This window comes from Coenobita brevimanus, chromosome 20, assembly GCF_032717465.1.
Source record: "Coenobita brevimanus isolate Jiangsu-jjx chromosome 20, ASM3271746v2, whole genome shotgun sequence".
NCBI classification, from domain to species: Eukaryota; Metazoa; Arthropoda; class Malacostraca; order Decapoda; family Coenobitidae; genus Coenobita; species Coenobita brevimanus.
Window position 1 is genome coordinate 19,171,202 of NC_136973.1, and position 6,005 is coordinate 19,177,206.

Here is a 6,005-nt window from a genome sequence, read left to right on the forward strand (position 1 = left end):
TGATGATGCAGTGCTGCTTGCAAGTACCGGACAAGAACTTGGTAGGCTAGTGCAGAGTTTTGCTGATGTCTGTAAGCGTCGTGCCTTGAGAGTAAATGTAGAAAAGAGTAAAGTGATGGTTATTGAGAGAGAAAGTGATTCCCAGTGTGATGTTACGGTGAATGAAGAGAGACTAGAACTGGTGAGAGAGTTCAAGTACCTGGGTACAGTGATAGAAAAGAGAGGAAAATGTGCAAAAGAAGTGGAAAGTAGAGTGACACAAGGAAGGAAAGTAGATGGTGCAATGAAGGCCTTGATAAGAAACAGAGGCTTGAGTGTTGCAGCTGCACATAGCTTACATGAGGGAGTGTTAGTGCCAGCTTTAACATAGGGATGTGAGACTATGATGTGGCATGAAAATGAAATGCCAGGAGTAAGAGCAGTGGAGATGGGACTGCTGAGGAATGTATGTGGAGTACAGAGGGTGGATAGGATACAAAAATAATGTGATTCGTGGAAAGATGTGGAGTGATGAAGTTGGTGGACACCAGAATCAAAGAGAGTGTACTGAGATGGTATGGTCATGTGGAGAGAATGAATAACATTAGAGTGGTGAAAAAGGTATATATGAGGAAATTTGAAGGAGGGAGGAGGTGAGGTAGGCCAAGGAGAAGGTCGAGAGATATGGTGGATGAGTGTGTGAAGACGAGAGGTTTGGAAATCGGTGAGACTAGGGGACTGACAAAAGATCGAGCTGGCTGGATGAATGTTGTCAGGAGAAACACATGATCAGGGATTTGGCACTCCTTTTTAACGTGGCAGTGTCTGGATTGACTCTATTGGATACGTTTATGTGAAGCTACAGAACGTGGTGAATGTTTTTGGCGTATCAGATAGAGGCAGGATTCTGGGGGCTTGAATGATGAGTGAAAGGAAGCGTGGCCCATTGGATTGGGCAAATTTGAGCTGTCTGGACATTGCTACTCCACCCTGCCCTAGGGTGGGAAAGGATGTCCGGATGATGATGATGATGATGATGATGATGTGTTAGCAGTACTACTAACACCAGTGCTATTAATAACATTATGTTTAACACCAGTACCCTGCTGACACCAACAGTACTCTGTTATCACCACGTCCTTATTTATAGCAACAGAACTCGTTTAACACCGGTGTTATTAACACCACTGCTTTATTAACCCCATTACTGTTAATACCACTACTTACTAACACCACTACTGTTAATAACACATCATTAACACCACTACTGTTAATAACACGTCATTAACACCACTACTGTTAATAACACATCATTAACACCACTACTTTACTAACACCACTACTGTTAATAACACATCATTAACACCACTACTTTACTAACACCACTACTGTTAATAACACATCATTAACACCACTACTTTACTAACACCACTACTGTTAATAACACATCATTAACACCACTACTTTACTAACACCACTACTGTTAATAACACATCATTAATACCACTACTGTTAATAACACATCATTAACAACACTACTAACACCACTACTGTTAATAACATCATTAACACCACTACTTTACTAACACCACTACTGTTAATAACACATCATTAACACCACTACTTTACTAACACCACTACTGTTGATAACACATCATTAACACCACTACTTTACTAACACCACTTCTGTTAATAACACATCATTAACACCACTACTTTACTAACACCACTACTGTTAATAACACATCATTAACACCACTACTTTACTAACACCACTACTGTTAATAACATCATTAACACCACTACTTTACTAACACCACTACTGTTAATAACACATCATTAATACCACTACTTTACTAACACCACTACTGTTAATAACACATCATTAACACCACTACTTTACTAACACCACTACTGTTAATAACACATCATTAACACCACTACTTTACTAACACCACTACTGTTAATAACACATCATTAACACCACTTTCGCTTTACTAACACCACTACTGTTAATAACACATCATTAACACCACTACTTTACTAACACCACTACTGTTAATAACACATCATTAACACCACTACTTTACTAACACCACTACTGTTAATAACACATCATTAACACCACTACTTTACTAACATCACTACTGTTAATAACACTTACATACTCAACACCACTACTTCTATCCACACTCCTGATGCAACTTCACACTACTCCATAAATATCTCTCAGCAGTAAGATACACCTGTGACTACTACTCAGCACTGTACACTCTCTCTCTCTCTCTTTCTCTCTCCCCACCTGCGACTGCTGCTCAACCCTGTGTACATTCTCTCTCTCTCTTGCTCTCCCTCTCTCTCCACCTGTGATTATTACATACCACTGTGCATTCTCTCTCTCTCTCTCTCTCTCCACCTGTGACTGCTGCTCAAGCCTGTTCATTCTCTCTCTCTCTCTCTCTCTCTCTCTCTCTCTCTCTCTCTCTCTCTCTGCAGTACACAGGTAACAAAGGTGTCAGTGCAGTGGTGGTCAGTGGCTGGTGTTGGCACAGTGGTGGGCCTCACCTGTTATGCAGGGGCGTATGGACCCACAATCACCATATGCAGCAGCACACGCCACCGCCGCCGTAATGTTGCGTGACAGGTCAGAGAGGCAGGTGGCCTGGCCTAACACAGTGGTGGAGTTGTCAGTCAGGTGTGATGCTCGTAACCACCTTGTGCCCACCTGCAGCAAAGTAGGGTTGCCTGCTATCAACATCATCCCTCCACGGTTATGCAGCCTTGGCTACAGCAAAGGTTATGTCAATATATATACCCACCACCAATGCCTTGTTCATAGTAATTACCTGGTATGATATTGACCTACCTCAACACTGCCATTGCCTCGCAGGAGCCAGAGTTTCTCTCTCTCTCTCTCTCTCTCTCTCTGTTTATATACCTAGCCTATGTATTGACACAGCTCTCTTTTGATGTAATTATTATCGCCCGCCTTTGGAAGGCGGAGCGATAATGTTTTTGCCTGCCTCTGTGTGTGTGTGTTTGTTTGTTTGTGTGTGTTTGTGTGTGTGTGTGTGTGTGTGTGTGTGTGTGTGTGTGTGTGTGTGTGTGTGTGTGTGTGTGTGTGTGTGTGTGTGTGTGTGTGTGTGTGTGTGTGTGTGTGTGTGTGTGTGTGTGTGAGTGTGTGTGTGTGTTCCCATTATATCTCATGAACGGATTGAGCTATCAACATGAAATCATCAGGGAATCAAGATATGGTCAAAATACTGGACTTGGCCAACAGTGTATTCTGGCAGGCGATTAACATTCGGCTCCCGAATGCTTTTCTTTTATCATTATTATTATTATTATTATTATTATTGTTATTATCATTATTATTATTATTATTATTATTATTATTATTATTATTATTATTACTACAGCTTATTATTATAATAATAATAATTATAATTATTATAATTATTATTATTATTATCAATATGATATTAATAATAATAAAAAAAATAATCATAATAATTATTATTCTTATTCTTCTTCTTCTTCTTATTATTATTAATATTATTATTATCAAAGGGAAAAGGAGAGAGAGAAGTATGTGGTAACCATAGGGGTATTTGCCTACTTAGTGTGAATGGTAAAATATATGGTAGAATACTCATTGATAGGGTTAGGCATATGACAGAGGAGCTAGTTGAAGAACATGGGGGATTTAGGAAGGGAAAAGGGTGTGTAGATCAGATATTTGTTCTAAGATGTCTAGAGGAGAAGTATCTAGAGAAGGGAAGGAAAGTGTATGCTGCCTTCATGGACTTGGAGAAAGCTTATGACAGAATAGATAGGCAAGGCATGTGGAAGGTATTAAGAATATATGGAGTGGAGGGGAAATTGTTGAGTGCTGTGAAGAGTAAGGGCTGAGGGAGCTCAGAGGGATTAGGTTACGAAAAGTAGTGGGATGGTGAGCTGAGTGAGTTTCGATCTCAATGTGGGACTGAAACAGTGTGAAACAGGGGTGCGATGTCTCCATGGCTGTTTAATATATACAAGGGATGGGGTTGTAAAGGAGGCAGGGTTGGGCAGTGGATGTGGGTGGCTCTAATGAATGAGGGTGAGATTTTGGAAGCTCTGGTGTTGCTGTTTGCTGATGATACAGTACTGTTGAGTGAAGATGAATGGGAGTTGTGCCTAAGGTTTGGTGAATGAATTTGGGACAGTAAGTGTAGGAGGAGGAATCTGAAAGTTAATGTAAACAAAAGTAAAGTTATGGTGTTTGAGAGGAATGAAGTCAACAGAGTGTGCAGTGAGGTTGATGGTGAGGATATAAGTGAGAATGTGAGTGCATTCAAGTACTTGGGTAGTGATGGGATGAGTAAGGATGGAACTTGGGTGAACCAAGATGCGTGCGGAAAGGGTACAGCAGGGAAGGAAGGTTGCTTTTTGGTACACTGAAAGCAGTGATGAGAAATGGGGAGGTGAGTATGGAAGTTAAGAGGTCACTGCATGATAGTATTGTGATCCCTACCCAGACGATGGTGTATGGAAGAGGCATGGACCTTGCAAGAGGGGAAACAAGTCAAGAGTGAGAGCAGTGGAAATGAGTTACTTGAGAGGAGCATGTGGAGTGGAGGACGTGGAGGGATGAGGGACAGGTTGACGAATGAAGAAGTGAAGGAACGTTGTGGGGTGGATGTGGATGTGGTTGAGAAGATTAGAGAAATATACTGAGGTGGTTTGGACATGTGAAGAGAATGGAGAATGAAAGACTGACTAAGAGGGATGTATGTAGGTGAGGTGGAGGGAGGGAGAGGAGAGGTAGACTGAGGATGAAGTGGAGGGATGGAGTTGAGATGGTTATATGAGGGAGGGGGTGAGTTGGGGGGGGGGTGAGTTGGGGGGAGGGTAGTCAAATGGTGGATGACAGAGCGACTTGGAGGCGTTTTGTCTGCGGCCACCCTTTGCGGGATTAGGGCGTCGGGCTATAGATAGATAGAATTATATTAATTGTATTACTGCTGCTGTTACAACAACAACAACAACAACAACAACTACTACTACTACTACTACTACCACTACTTGTATAGTTTAGTCCATCTGGTATGAGAAGAGACAAGTCTTAAGTTTTTAAAAGCTTTGTCCAAGGTGCACAAGGGGCTGGGCTTACCTACCAAATAGATGTAACGAAAATGGCAGTACCTTGCCCTTTGATACAATGAACATTACCAGCTCAGTGCTACAGCCGCTACCTACCACCTGTGTGGGATTCTCCTCTCTCTCTCTCTCTCTCCATCTGGACCCGTAGCTTGATCGAAGCGGTGTACTCAGGTGTTTACTCTCCTTCTCTCTGCACACTGCTCAACTACTCTCAGTACATCCCACTACTGTATCTGCACTCACCACTCCTTTCCTACTTGCTGTGTGAATACTTACCACCCTACCATGCTACTCTCTCTCTCTCTCCTCTCTCTCTCTCCACCTTGCTGCTAAGGAGTGCCACTACTCTCTTCTCTCTCTCTTCTCTCTCTCTCTCTGCTACAGTAAGGTTCCTCGGTCTTAGGTTTTTTCAGGCAGTGTAGAGTAATTTTTTTTCTCTTCTCTTATATCAAAGGGTAGGTTGTTCAGTAGGGTTTCAGCAAGCAGGCTCACTGTTACTGAACAGACTCACACATTGAGTCTGGTGCCAGGCATAATGTGGGAAGGGGATTTGGGTCAGAGAAGGCAGAGTTTGCAAAGGTATTGTGTGGCAGAGTTTGGCAGGGGAAGGTGAGTTTTGCACAATAGAGTTTAAGAGTTTCCAAATAGAGTTTCATGAGTTCAATAATTTCCAAAGGATTTCAGAATGGCAGAGTTTTCATATATCACCACAAAATTTATATTACAGATGGTATAAGGATATACAAGCTTATTAGGAGAGGTTAGAGTAAGTCAGTTAGATAGGGAGGAACGGTATAAGATTAGGTGTCCTCTGTATTATCTGCTTAGACTTGTTGTAGGTTTAATGAACTCTAAGGAGTTAGAAATGCAGGGGAATGAAA